The sequence below is a fragment of the Amblyomma americanum genome, chromosome 6 (genome assembly GCF_052857255.1).
Source record: "Amblyomma americanum isolate KBUSLIRL-KWMA chromosome 6, ASM5285725v1, whole genome shotgun sequence".
In the NCBI taxonomy this organism is placed as follows: domain Eukaryota; kingdom Metazoa; phylum Arthropoda; class Arachnida; order Ixodida; family Ixodidae; genus Amblyomma; species Amblyomma americanum.
The window spans coordinates 58,360,949-58,376,431 of record NC_135502.1 but is presented as its reverse complement, the minus strand read 5'-3'; the positions used below and the strand labels follow the sequence as shown (position 1 = coordinate 58,376,431).

General features: G+C 47.7%; 1 protein-coding gene across 2 annotated transcripts in view; it reads right to left on the bottom strand.

Moving 5' to 3' along the window:
- Positions 1 to 15,483, bottom strand: part of LOC144093539 (neuronal acetylcholine receptor subunit alpha-10-like) — a 284,484-nt gene that overhangs the window by 45,230 nt on the left and 223,771 nt on the right. The window lies entirely within an intron of this gene.

The following is a 15,483-nucleotide window of genomic DNA, read 5'->3' as shown; positions in this document are numbered from 1 at the left end:
ACTACCTGTCGGCCTGATATACAGGCTAAATAATCACAAACTGAACAAGGGAGGGGAGAGCCTCAGGGTTCTTGCCAACGTTTCGACACAAGAGGACTTGTCTTCGTCTGGACGTACAGGCTGTAAAGGAATGAAGTTTTCGCAAGGGTGGCTGGCTAGTAAAGCAGACAGTGAAGTCATGGCAGAAAATAACCGCGCGCACTCGTTAAACCAGATGTAACATAAAGCTTAATAAATGTTACCAGCGCTGTGTCTGTCTCTTCTGCTTCGTTTTGGTCTCTGGGCGCTTTCAAACAGCTTTATAGCTTTTAACGTCTAAATTTTGTGCCCGCTTTCGGGTCGCTGCTACTACCTTCTAAAAGAGCAACTGGGAATATCTTTTTGAGTCAGCATTGCCGTAGAACTCTAAACAGGTGTTCTGCATGACCTGGAGACCAAGAGGCGAAGAATGGGAAGTTATTGAATGTACCAAGACGGCAACGCTTGCGTTTGTAAGTTTTTTTTTAATACTGGGCATAAACGAGGTAGCGTATTTTTGTGGAATTCATAGAAGCCGATTAGATGCTCATGCTTTTGAATTTTCGCCAATGAATGAATATGTAGCAATCGTTTTCGGTTGTTAGTTCAGCAAAAGATGCTATCTGGCGAGTTGGTTCCTAATTTGAACAGCCACGAAGAATTGTTCCACGAAGAACTGCTGCTCAATCCTTCGTGGCTTTTCTAGTTAGCCCTTGACTGCCGAGTGTCGCGAATTCGCATCATACAGTTTGCATACCGTGAACTCATTACTACGCGCAGATTGGCTATAAAGTTAGCATGTACCATGTTGTCAGCAGCCAGAGCTTTACAGTCCAAATATTTGCTACGACTGTGAGGGAAGCCGTGCGAAAGAAAAAGGAGGCGCGAACGTGCAATTAAAGCAGCGTCCCTCTCCTCGTCACTCGTTTTCTGGAAAATGTTGTGGAGAAAGTAGAACATCTGTTGGATAAAAAACAAATGTTAACTGCCTTTGGACCTTCGAGCTGGTTCAATGCCTTCAATACAAATACACGCTACAGCTGCACAAAATTCCCGCCCCGCTCCTCTTCACGTGCCCCATTCCTGAAGGAGCTGGTCGGTTCCTCTGCTGCACTTTGCCACGTCACTCAAGTCGGTTGAGTAACCACCACAGCAAGCCGAGCCCACCCGCCTCTTTTGAACAGAGAGCCGAACCTGGAGAGTATAATAAAATGATCTCTCTCGCTTCCGAGATGCGCCGCAAGACCTGCTCACCCTGATACCTCCTCGCGACCACGAGGGCCCTCGCAGAGCTCGGCGTTGGAGCGCTGGCCTGGGAATAGCGAAGATGCAAGTTGAAGTACTCGTCGTACGCCACTTTCAAACAGCTCAAGGGGCGAGGCATTGTCGAAACCTGCTTGATGTTCGCTCCTGGGGCTGCATCTCGTGCTTAAATTGTACTAGAAAAAAACAAGGACCGCTCGCGTTGATACCCTTGCCTGTTTGAAAGTAGCAGCGGATGCAGTTGTCATTACGGGAGAGATGCACCAGGAAGCTTTTGCTTGGGCTAGCGCACGGCTATGAGCTGTCACAACCAGAACTATAATCGTGAAACTAAAGCGAATGGTGCTTGCGAGTCACGAAACTCTCTTATCACCTTTTTTATTTTGATGTAATTGCTTCTCTTAAAACGAACTTAGTAATTAAAGCCCGCGTCTTGTGAAGATTTTTCTCTTCCGCTGTAAAGTCACATTCACAGCTGACTGACTTCGGCATATTGAATTAATTCTACTGTCACTCCCTTTTTCTTCTTCACCTTTGTATGCCCCCCCCCCCCCCCCCCCCCCCCCCAGTACAGAGTAGCAAATCGTTGTCCCTCTTCTGGTTAACCCCCTCCTCCTCCTCCTCCTCCTCCTCCTCCTCCTCTCCTCCTCCTTCCTCCTCCTCCTCCTCCTCCTCCTCCTCCTCTCCTCCTCCTCCTCCTCCTCGTCCGCTCACTCTTTTTCTGACTTGCCACGGGTCACTACCATCTGTGACGTCAGCACCGATAAGTAGCAACCAATGGACAATGTTCGTAACCGACTCTGTTATCAAGGCGCAGCTGGCCAAGGCAGCGGAGGCAAAATAATGGACACGAAAAAAGAAAAATCATAGCAGAATACGCCTCAAGCCTCCGAGACAAAAGGTCGAAAGAAGAGCGGCGGACGTGGGTTTCCCAACTCGCACTTGAAACATTCGTCAAGCACGAACTTGGAGCTGCAGCGAGCTTCAAGAATGTCCAAAACGAGGTAATCGAAGAGAGCGTACTTTTTTTTTTGTGCACCGCGTCAAGAGGAGAGGTGAATTTTCCGAAAAAAAACAACAACGAAGTGCTCGAAAGGCAGCCGGAGGCGAGACGAGTGAGCCTTCCGAAGTACAACGGGAGACACTGCAAGATACGAGACACTCTCGACGAAGACAAGACCGCGGGCGGTTTTGCCAAGAAAAACAGAATCGCAAGAGATCGGCGGACGTAGGCTCCACTTCGTCTCCTCGCCACTTCTCCTAGTTTTCGTCCTCCTCGAGCACATTTCGGAAAAAACGCGATAGCGGAAGGCAGCAACAGCGAAAACAGGAGCGCGCAATAGTATTCGCACTCTTCTAGCTCCGTGCAGCAGTACCAATGCCTCGCCAGACAACACCTACGAAACAAGACATAGATCCTCACTCATGAATCCTCATGACCACACTTACTTCGGTGCATGACACCTTCTTGAATTCCAATCTAAAACGCAGCGTTATAGACACTCTTTTTTCCTGGAAAACAAAACAAACCAAGAAGTCTGGAATGACTGAGCACGACACGCCGAAGTGCGTTAGAGGGAGGATATGGTGTCCCGAAAAGAAGTGATCTCTCTCTCCTTTTTATGCTGAGAGGTCTTCGTTCACTGCACGGAACTTGCAGCAGTGAGTGCATACACATCACCGCGTCTTTTGTTTTCAACGCTTTTTGTTTCTTTATCTTTTAAGCGTGACGCCGGAGGTAGGGAAGGGGGAAAAGGGCGTCTCCTATGAAAAAGCGATCTGCCGAGGCACGCGTCTCCCCGGGGCGATCATCTTGGACCAAAGCGAAACAAAAGACCGAACAAGCACCGACGTCCCTATCGTCCACTGCAAACAAGGAAAAAAAAGAATAAAGATTGCGAAGCCACAACAGCATCGTTTGCTTGTCCAGTACGAGCGAAGAGGACGGGGGCAAGGCAGGAGCAGCAGCAGCATGGTCGGTGTGGTTTATCCACTTCCCTGTGAATTCGCTGTGCACACAACACCAACGTGCGGCCGCTCCAGTACTTTAATGCGCGCATGAAAGAAAACACCGTGGAGAAGCTGCTCGAGCAGTTGCTCCTAACTCTGTCGAGAAGAAAGAGGGAAAGAAGCATAACAGAAGAGGGGGCGAGAAGTTTGAATGAAGTGCGAATGTAATAAGGAACGGTCGCACCGAAGACGAAACTGAAGTGCTCGCTCGCTGTGCGCTACCATGAGATGTACCGACATCGCCCGGGGCAGTCGATTTCGCTGGCATTAAAATGGTTGGAGGGCAGACTGGGCGCGCACTTTGTGGACTTCTTTCTTTCTTTCTTTCTTTCTTTCTTTCTTTCTTTCTTTCTTTCTTTCTTTCTTTCTTCTTTCTTCTTTCTTTCTTTCTTTCTTTCTTTCTTTTTTTTTTCTTCTCTCTCTCTCTCTCTCTTTTCATTTCACTTTCTCTCTTTCATTCATTCCTTTCTTTCTTTCTTTCTTTCTTTCTTGTCTTTCTTTCTTTCTTTCTTTCTTTCTCTCTCTTTTCATTCCTTTCTTTCTTTCTTTCTTTCTTTCTCTCTCTCTCTCTTCATTTCTTTCTTTCTCCTCTCTCTCTTCATTCCCTTTCTTCCTTCCTTTCTTTCTTTCTCTCTCTCTTTTCATTCCTTCTTCCTTCCTTTCTTTCTTTCTCTCTCTCTTTTCATTCCTCTCTTCCTTTCTTTCTTTCTCTCTCTCTTTTCATTCCTTCCTTCCTTCCTTCCTTCCTTCCTTTCTTTCTTTCTTTCTTTCTCTCTCTCTCTCTTTTCATTCCTTCCTTTCTTTCTTCTTTCTTTCTTTCTTTCTTTCTCCCTCTCTCTCTTTTCCTTCCTTCCTTCCTTCTTTCTTTCTTTCTTTCTCTCTCTCTCTTTTCATTCCTTCCTTCCTTCCTTCCTTCCTTCCTTCCTTTCTTTCTTTCTTTCTTTCTTTCTTTCTTTCTTTCTTCCTTTCTTTCTTCCGTTCTTTCTTTCTTTCTTTCTTTCTTTCTTCTTTCTTCCGTTCTTTCTTCTTTCCTTCTTACTTTCTTTCGCTCTTTCCTTCTTTCTTTCCTTCTTTCTTTCTTTCCTTCCTTCCTTCCTTCCTTCCTTCCTTCCTTCCTTCCTTCCTTCCTTCCTTCCTTCCTTCCTTCCTTCTTCCTTCTTCCTTCCGTCCATTCCTTGATGGCACCAATTCATGAAGTGCCTGTCCGCAGTGAGAGACGCAACTGACGACTAGAGGTTAGCCACTTTCCATTGGATTCGCCAAATTGACAGGCACTCTGTTCGACGTGGCAGCAGCCAGATCCTTCGCTTCAGCCTTTGCTTGATTGCACTTTTTCTTTGCCGCCTTGAGTGAAACGAGCCGAACGTGATGGAACATACTCTCATCACAATGGGGCGTTTCTTTAACCTCCTCCCGCAAATGGGGGAAATGAAAGCAGGCAGATTCTATAATTTTATTCCAGGGAAAGAAAGCTACAGACGTGAGTTGAAGTTTGGTTACGAGAAAAAGTTTTTTTTTTCTACTGCAAAATAGACAGCACACTGCTTGCTTTTGCGTGTATCTGAGAAGAGAATTTTTCTGTTTACTTCTTTTTATTGCTGCTTGTAATGTTATTATTAATGTAATAACCAAGCAAGGACGCTTAATCAGGCTGGCTTGTAACACTTTCCAGCTCATTAATAAATTACCCGTAAGCTCTAAACTGTTTATGATATTATTGCTCTTTAATGTCGCCTGACATAACGTTTTGAATGAAATCATCAGAAAAATAAATCCTTAATTGGATTCATCAACCCACAGATATGAAAAAAAGAATTGGTGGAACTGTCTCAACAGCAAATATCAAAGTTGTCCTTTTTTAATTCGAGAAGTAAGGCATAGGTTGAGGAAGGGGGAAAGGAATGAAGGAGTAAGTTTGAAGAAAGAGTGAAGACCTGTTTTGCTCATGTAGTCGCAAAGGTTGCCGGTGCAGCGATTGTCCATGCTTCACTTTTGATCAAAAATGAATCAGGTTGCAGGCAATTTTAGGTATGAAATAATGGAAAGCACTTTCCTTCCCTGGTCAAAGCTAAGCGGATGTCAAAGATCTCCCAGCGTGCATAGATCTTTTGAACCGCATCCGAGAAGACTTCGAGTATGCGCCCTTCGAGTACGCGATGAAGTGGCCAGTCCCACACTCGGTCGACAAGTTTCCCAAACTCCCAGAAACGAGTGGGCAGTGCTGTAAAGAGTAGGATGTTATTGCTTAAATAATATTACATTACCTTAGCATATACAACTTTCTAGCATACTAAGCATATTTTTATCCTTTTATTTTTTGTGTAAAATAAATGCGGGAAAAATATTCTGATGCATTAGGACGCGCGTATCTTTGAAAATCATAACACGCGAATTGCGTTTTGCTCAGAAATCTGCGTCTGACTTTCCTGTTTCACGGTGGTCCGGGTAGCGCCTCTTTGTAGGAGAAAGCCTTCATCGGAAGCCGAAGCAACATTTTGCCAAGGCACTGAAGGGGAAGCGCACACAAGTAGTTCTCGACCGTCTCCATATGCACTACCGTGAGATAATATACGCTTATGGGACCTTGCTTTGGTTTGGTTTATGGGCTTTAACGTCACAAAGCGACTCAGGCTATGAGGGACGCCGTAGTGAAGGGCTGCGGATAATTTCGATCACCTGGGGTTCTTTAACGTGCTCTGACATAGCACAGTACACGGGCCTCTAGAATCTCACCTCCATAGAAGTTCGACAGCCGCGGCCGGGATTGAACCCGCGTCTTTCGGGTCAGCAGCCGAGCGCCGTAATCACTGAGGCAGCGACCAACTGCTGGTCGAGGTGAGCGGGCAATGTGAACCGTTCGCGAGTCTGCGCGGGTGGCGTCACGTTTGGAGGCGTCTGGGCTCTGGAAATAAATTTCGTATTAAAAATGAATTGGAGAACAATACGTATGGTAGCTTTAGGCGCAAATGGTAGCACGTCTAAATCGAATCAATGTGGTATGGGTGGTCGACAAATGAAGTCATGGTTGAAGGAAACCGAAGAAAGTACACGGGTTGCGAGGGTTTTAAGCAGTTAGTCTATACTATAGTAGATATGTCGAGGAAGAGAACTAGGGGTCGTATAAGCAAATTCAGCACACAAGAAGAAGGGTACAGTGTTACGGTGACCTTAAAACCTATATTAGAGACTCAGTAATGATTTATTGGACAAAAAAAGTACGGATAAACGGATGTTATAGTTTCAGATATGGCTACCGGTGAAATTTAAATAGAAAATATTTTGACAAGTCAAACGGATGCGCTAAATTGTTGAGGCCAGGGTGGGATTCTTGGGACCAAATTTCTGCAGAGAAATAAATAAAAGATAGAGCAAATTTTCACAGCGTACCTCAAGATATAAGTACAAGAAGCAATAGAGCAGATCTGAGACGGCGGCACATAGAGATAGATCAATGTCGCAGATAATCTACCGAAAATTGAAGTACGAGAGAGGAGAATGGGTGGTTAGTGGAGGAGAACGAAATGGTGTAATATCCAGGGAGAGCAGGATATTAGCGCCGCATCTTCAGAAAAATAAATGTGAGGAGTTACACAAAGCACACACACACAAAAAAACTGCCATTTTATCGATAAGGAGTGAAAGCTGCTAAATAGAATAGAAAAATAACCTTATTGCGGCGCAGAATTAAACGTCGAAGATATTTTTCACAGGAGTCACCAAAGGAAATTAGCAAATATCTATCCTAGGCTACATGTACGAAGTTCTAACTAAGGGCAAGATGGCAAGAAGTTAATAATACAGGAGTTATAAATGAAATTCTCTTCACAACTATGCATCATTCGTGCATTCATTGTTGTTGAGAGAGCGATAAATACCCCTGACCAAACTCTCGCTCATGTTGGCGGCCTCATACCATTGTCAAAGCTTGCTCATGTCCCTGTCAACCACGTGTATCAGGGCACCACAGTAAATGTGAGCCAATGATGTTACGAAATAGTATCTGGAAAGTTAAGCTTATTTGGGCGGAAGGCTATGCACATAACAAGCGTTGCAACTGAAGATTGCCAGAGGGAACCCTTTTTACCTAAAATACTGACGCATGCCGCTTTTCCGCAGCCTACTCTCAACGTCGTGTTGCGCCCCAGCACAAACGCGGCACCTGTCGCATCTACGTTGGTACGGAGGTAGGCGTCGCGTTTCGACTCGTTAATGTTCATTTAAACGGACAGCGCCAAACTCTGAGGATTATAACGCTCCGAAACAAAGGACGCGCGCGAGCGAAAGAAGAAAAACAAACAATAAAAAAGCACGAGCACTACAAGCTTCGACGCCTGCACTGTGGCAGCTCCCTCTCTCGCGAGTTTCCATCCGTGCCTGGCAGACCAACCGCACCGTGCGGCTAATTCCGTCGCGTTAAAGCTTCATCACGTTCAGCAGAAGCAACTAGGAGGGCCGGGTGGGTGCCGTCGAGCACGGCGACGCGGGCGCGGGTCTAAACGAGCTCCCGCCGCTAACAAAGCCCCGTCGGCTGTGATGGGTGCAGCAATTATTTAGCCTCAGAGAGTTGGGGCTGGGGGGCAAACTATAAAGAATGGAAGGCTGCCTGTAGCCTTCGGAGCACCAGCATACTTTTCTAGCTCTTGCTATTAAAGGAGCAAGCGGGAGGAGCGCACTTTTTAAATAGTTAACGTGGACTGAAGGTATACGACCAGGTGTTGGCGAGCACCTCTGAACTATAATGCACGCGGTGCGTCTAAAATAAAGCGTCCGAGGTGCAGAATGGCCGTAGAATAGCTAATGGCTCGCCCGAGGACCGTGATCAACGAAGATTATGCAAAGGTCGTTAGCGGCATGGAGGCTCGGCACGCAAACCCACAGCGATAAAACGGAGGCCCGGAACATGCAAAAAAATTTGATATCGCAGACTCCGCAGCTGGAGCAGTCAGGTTCACGCTGTACCTCTTCGCTTGTCGGGTGGGAGCGGATAGTGTTAGGCTGCCATCAAGTGCCGTCGAGGATAGAAGCTGGATCAGGGGAGCCCGCGGAAATTATTTCAGCGCCGATGCACCGGCTTTGAAAGACTGGGGCGACTCCGACTGGAGCTCACGCGCTGGGCTTGCAGCAAAGTGGATCGCTGCTGTACAAGTTAGAGCCGTTTTCAAGGAAGTCGCAGTGCTAGCGAAGTGTTGTCGTGTACTGTTGTAGTAACGTTAATCAAAGCGGCCAGGAAAAGGAAGGCTGAAAAAGTGAACTAAACAGGGAGGAGAAGGAAAAGAAAATATAGATCGTGCTCACACGCAAGCACCCACCCACACGCGCGCGTACACACTCTTGCACCACGTAAACACACATGCATACGCACATACAAGCGCACGCACATAATACGCAGTTTAACAGTCATTATACAATTTTCCAACTTAGCATGGTTCTCCAGCAAAAGTAGTAAGAAAAAACAGCCCATCGTACAATTCCGGTGAGTAGTACAATACGTCCGACTTGGGATCATCGGGTGAGGTTAAGAATCGTGATATGGACGGAGTAATTCCTGCGCAGCTGTTTCGGATATAAGTAACAAGTTTTCCTGTTTACAGCCTCAAACGGGTGGCCGCGTAACTTGGCCTTGGAGTGTCTCTACGACTGCAAGACCAACCGCAGCGCAGCCTCCTTGAACAGAACTTCGTCGCTCTCCCATTACGCCAACAAAGCTCGACACAAATTTGCGACTGCCACGCCTGATAGCAAGACACGCGATGCTCTTTTCGCTGATGAGCTTCCCGCCTCGGCTATCACCAGATGCGTGACCGATGTTCACGGTTGTTCACTGCAGTAAACGCTTTTTCTTCAGGGTCTGAAAAGCTGAACATGGGGGGACTTTTGTCCAGTCGCTTTTGCCCTCTGCTGTCGGCGGTGGTCTACTCGCATCGCATTTCACCGACCGACCGACCGACCGACCGACCGACCGACCGACCGACCGACCGACCGACCGACCGACCGACCGACCGACCGACCGACCGACCGACCGACCGACCGACCGACCGACCGACCGACCGACCGACCGACCGACCGACCGACCGACCGACCGACCGACCGACCGACCGACCGACCGACCGACCGACCGACCGACCGACCGACCGACCGACCGACCGACCGACCGACCGACCGACCGACCGACCGACCGACCGACCGACCGACCGACCGACCGACCGACCGACCGACCGACCGACCGACCGACCGACCGACCGACCGACCGACCGACCGACCGACCGACCGACCGACCGACCGACCGACCGACCGACCGACCGACCGACCGACCGACCGACAGGGTCTGAAAAGCTGAACATGGGGGGACTTTTGTCCAGTCGCTTTTGCCCTCTGCTGTCGGCGGCGGTCTACTCGCATCGCATTTCACAGACCGACTGACCGACCGACCGACCGACCGACCAATGCAAGGATGCGTGCGCAAAACTTGAATATTGTGCACCTGAAATCATAAAAAATAGCTTGTTTGGCTTTTTTCTAGAAATTATACTTGTAGCCCGGGGTCGTGACTGAACAATGACGGGATAAATGGCATGAAAGGAATCCTCAGATTATGCCACCCACAGGAATTTTTATTCTTGATCCCCTGTAAAGAGTACTTCTTCTTTTAAAGACTATGCTTGCACAAAAGCCCCTCGCCTAAACACAGTGTAAGCAGCGGTTGATGATCAAATGTATCTGGTTTCTCAGTGTTTGCAGTCTAATGCAGGCCTGTTCGCAGAACCGTACTTCATACTAATGAGTAATAAAATGCGTTACGGCGCTGATTACACGTAGCCTTTCATGTATTCGAAACTAAGGTTCTCGGATCATACAATGCACTGGCGCCACACGATAAGTGGGACCAGAGTCGAAGCCTGAATAGAAACGGATAGATTTTTTATGTTTTTTTTGGGTTTAACGTCCCAAAGTGACTCAGGCTATGATGGGTGCTGTAGGAAAGGGCTCCAGAAATTTCGATCACCTGGGGTTCTTTAACGTGCACTGACATCGTACAGCACACGGGGCTTTAGAAATGGACAGGAACAGAGAAGAGCTGTAATTTTATTCAGTGAAAAAAAGAAATAACTAATATAAATACGAATAAAATTTGCTAGTGCATCTTATCTAAAGCATGAAAGCCTTCGAGTCGCTTCGTACTTCCATGCTTTGTGAAATGTTCTAAGCGTGTTAGTGAAATGTTAAAGGGAGACATACAAGCTTTTCACATATACTATAAAAAGTCCCTGCCGTGTGACATGCATTTCCTCTCACTGATACAAAGGCAGTCAACACCGAATGAGAGATTGGCATAGGGGGTCTTCCAGAGTGTCTTATTAAGAAGCACTGCTAGAACAGGGGCTAGTTGGTTTTGCATCTTGGTTATAGCGCGCTACTGCACAACACAAATGACAGACAAAGAAACACACGCAACAAACGAAGCGCGAAGCCGAAGAAGTATCTCGCTTGAAACGCAATGCCTCCTCTCCAAGACTCGTAGTGCAGATCACATTTGAATGTTGTTGGAAGAAACGAATCTGACACCAGCTTTCGGATCGCGCTTTGTTCGTTGCGTGTGTTTCTTCGTCTGTCATTTGTGTTGTGGAGTAGCGCACTATAACCGAGATATTTGCTTAATGTCTTGCCGACATTAAACAATGTCGCGCGCGCGAACACACACACACACACACACACACACACACACACACACACACACACACACACACACACACACACACACACACACACACACACACACACACACACACACACACACACACACACACACACACACACACACACACACACACACACACACACACACACACACACACACACACACACACACACACACACACACACACACACACACACACACACACACACACACACACACACATATATATATATATATATATATATATATATATATATATATATATATATATATATATATATATATATATATATATACATATATATATATGCACGCACGCGCGCGCGCACACGTACACACAAAGGAAAACAGACGAAGAGCAGCAATCTGCGCGACTTAAACGGGAGCATAGGCTAGCGCGCAAATATTTCTTTGCCATTTAGAACATGCGGCATGTATTTTCATATCCGATATTGGGGGACAAGTGCCTGGAGCAAAGAAAAATTAGTTACTGAGAAAGCAAGGAATGAAGACAGCAGTTATTAACCACACACAGTAACAAACTAGGTATGCAAGACGCTTTTTTTTCAGACTCAAGCTCACAGTTTGGAATATAGATTGCTTGCAAGAAAAAATAAATTAGTCGTTCTCTACATACGTAAGTCACGGGTCTGTTTTTCGACCTCAGCACGCTCATTCTTTGCGAGCTCGTAGGAATCTCGACTTGAACGTGCACTCGCATCCTCACGCACCTCGGAAGAAAGGTACAAAAGGCCTTCTTCGCACGAGCCACTGCTAACCGCCACGACTTGTTGCCTTCATCCCTTCCTTCCCCGGCTACTAAGTGCTATCACCGCGGCGGTAAACGCTGGGGAAGTTTATTACAACTCTCCGCCATTAGTGTGACAAACGCGCGCATTCTATACGGCTACATCGAGCAGGAAATGGCGGCGGCCACGAGGCGAGCGCGAAACGCTAAAACGAGCTTCGCGAAAGAGCCACGGGAGGGTGCGCGGGCGCACTCTGTTAGGCGCGGGTGCTTCGGCGGGTAGATAATGGCATCTTCGCGTCTCGATCGACGCAGCGTCCCAAAAAGAAATTACGCGCCAAAGAGGTTGCCGAGGGAATAGCGGGCGGGCGACAGCGAAGGCCAGAAGGAAGAAACAAGGAAGCAAACAACAGCGATGCGCGGAAGAAGAGGAGAAGGGAGCTCGAGAGCCGGATGAGGTTGATAACCGCGATTAATGCAGCTCGGGTGCGAGCGAGAGGCGGAGAAGGAGGTTGTGGAGGGGATTCAGTAGAGATTTATAGAACGCCGAACGGATTCTCCGCGTGCATATCTCGCGCTCGCCGTGCGCGGCCGCGCTGCGCCCTCGCGTTATTCCAGTGCCGTGCAGTATGTGTGTACGTGCCGGGTGCCGAAGAAGGCGCACCCCAACGCTTTTGGCGCAGATGTCGGGTGGAGAAAACGCATGTTGCCGCGTCCAGCCTGGTTTCGCAATAAAACGTCGCGAGAAACAACGTCGCAGTGTGAAGGAGAGAAGAAGGAACACTTGCACCAAACAACAATTCTGCCGCATACGTAACCCCCTTTCCGTCCCATCGCATCAAGGGTGTGCTGAGCTTCGCAATACATGCTTATAGAATTACTTGCTACGTGATATTAATCATAACAACGCTGAGTCAATCCTAAGACTATTCTTGGCTCAGCGTTGCAGTGATTAAGTGTACGGAGCAGGCAATTTTATTTCTGTGCCGGACATAATTTTATACTGTTAGCCATAGTACCAACTGAGCTTTTCTTGGAAGAAAGAAAAAAAGAAATGAATATAGCTTTAGGTGCTGGGCTGCGTTGCATCTCTCAAGATTTATACATGCCTGTAAAGGAAAGCTCGCTGCAGTTTTTTTTTTTTGCGCAGAGAGCCGTTGCAGCACACAGCACAAAAAGGCAAAGCTGCAGTCTGTGCTTTGGTTGGGCGTGCACAGAGTCGATTTCGAGGAGGGAAACAGGGAGAAAGCGCAAAAAAGGATAATCGTTTGGGTGCGCTTCCGTTATTTAAGCTGTTTTCATACATGGTATGGCAGTGGCCTGCTTATAATATTACAATGGCCTGGACATCTTTTGAAGGTACGTCTGGAGGCAGAAGACCGAGGTAATTACGCATCACCCTGAACCCTTGTCTGATGAATCGTGACCATGTTGTCGAGTCATTCTAACGAACCGAATTTTTAGTGCAGTGATGCTTCTGCATTTTAACTAGTGAGCACGCATTGGGAGTGCCGAGCTCGAATATATCACAGCAAGCTTCATGCGTTCAAGGTTGCTGCTTTCTCATGCGCGAAACAACGTTAATGAAGTATGTCCTTTACGCCTTTCAAATCACTTTCTTAATCAGTCGTTACATCATGAGACGCAGTGTCAAGAGTATCCCTGTTTCGTTCAGGAAGGGCACTAGAAAATTTCTGGTACACGACTACGTAAAATCTGTGCAATGGCCTCTGCTGTATTCATTTTTTTTGCTATTTTAAAGCAGCTGGACTGCATGCCTTGTTGTATTGCAGCCTGGAATACGCACGCTGAAGCTTGATACCGCTCGTCGCGCACAATCACTGCATGGGTTCTTTAACTAATTACTATTTACGAGTATTTATAGCCCGTAATTATTATCAGCATGCTGATGCTTTCGCAAAGCCTCTGCTTTAATGACAGCTTTCTACTTTCGGTTTCTAACGAACACGTGTCCCTTGACCCCTATTTATGTGCTTTCTTCATAAATTACCGTTACTTTAGAAATATTTGTCCCGCTAACCCGCGGGTTACCACACTCCCAACACTCGACCAACTGCACAGGACTATCTCAACGGTGCACGTAGGCTGCTGCGCGGCGGTACGCCGGCGATTCCGCTGAGCGTCGCCGCCCCGTACCCTCGGACGGCGTAGCCGCCCCTCTTCGCGCGGCGAGCCGGTCGTTATCGGCGCCCGATAAACCCCGACGCGCTCCCCCACACTCCTCCCTCCACGCTGAATGGATTCGCTGACGCTGTAGACGAACCAAGGCAAAGAAACAAGAAGAGAGAGAGGGAAAGGGAGAGCGCGCACAAAACAACGGATGGCGAAATAACGGAGCCGGATAATTGCCGACGCCAGAGATTGCGCTAGAAGAGAGATGCACCAAGAAAAGAGAGAGGGGGAGAGTGTGGGGAAAGCGGGAAAGCCGAGAGTGCGGCATTCGAAGAGCATGGACCGGCCCCCTCGGCTCCCCCTCCCCGTGCTCCTCTCCTTTCGATGGGAGAAGACGATGCGGCGCAGCGTGCGACGCCGACGAGAGTAGCGCAGCCGAGAAAAGGTATTAGAGCTGCGATAACTTGATTGGGCGACTCGCCGCCTTGAGCCTGAACAGACGGACCTGGAAGCCTGCAGCGGGTCCTCCTTCGGCGTTCGATATAGAAACAGACGGCCGGCGGCGGCGGTCTTGGATCGGTTTTAGCGCAAGGCGCTCCTGCTTCCCTTCGGTCTGGCGTTCCTCGTCGCCGAGCTAACGGGCGCCTCACTTACTCTCGAGAGAAGCGAGCACATAATGAACGGTGAGCCGAGAGCAGCACGAAGCCGGGAGCCGAGGCAAGCGCTTTAATCGACTGATTAACATCGAACCCTGCGAGTCTTCAGGCATTTCTTCCTTTTCTGTTTTTCTTTCACGAGAAAGTAATTGTGCTCTCTACATAGAGGAAAAAGCAATCCTGCAATGTTTGGGGAGGGAGTTTCCGTATTGTTACCTCGAGAGCTGCGGTGATTACGCAACGCGTATCGGCGTTAATTGTCAACCTTCGTTCAAAATACGCGCTTTTGATCCAAGTTGAGAATGTTAAAGCTGCATTAGGTGTAGTACACTTTTGAACGAGCTCCGAACGAGGTCAATGCGCAGAGATAAGCGCACACAGACGCCTCATCACAGTATATGTGTGCATGCTTATTATTTGTCCTCTTGTCGACTTGTGCATTTATTTCGTTTAGGAGTGCTGCCTGAAACGTCATATCTCCCTGTTTCCAAGCGTATGCACACGCTTTGCAATTATTGTCAGTAACGAGGAAGCTGAGAAGCATTTCGCTCGTTGAAACAAAATAAACTTAGACACGAAGCGTAAAGGCAGTGAAGTAGACTCGTTGAAACAAAATAAACTTAGACACGAAGCGTAAAGGCAGTGAAGTAGATACTGTGGTGTACCAGGGAGACACAGAGCTTTTCGACTCCTGAACAAGAAGACCAAGTGCGAACGTAGCCACGCAGTATCTATCTAATGTAAAAAAAAAGCTAGTTGGTATTGTAGCCGCCATTGACACAAAGCTTGAGTTGTCTGGACAGACAAGAGGAGTTTCTTAAGTGCAATAGAGTGAGGCTAAAAATAAGTGGCACATATATATTACCTGGTCTGCTGAAAAGTATTCGACCTTATTTGTTTTTTAGTTGTTTTTTTCGCGAACACCGGATGGATATGAAATAAGGGCGCTTGCATCAACC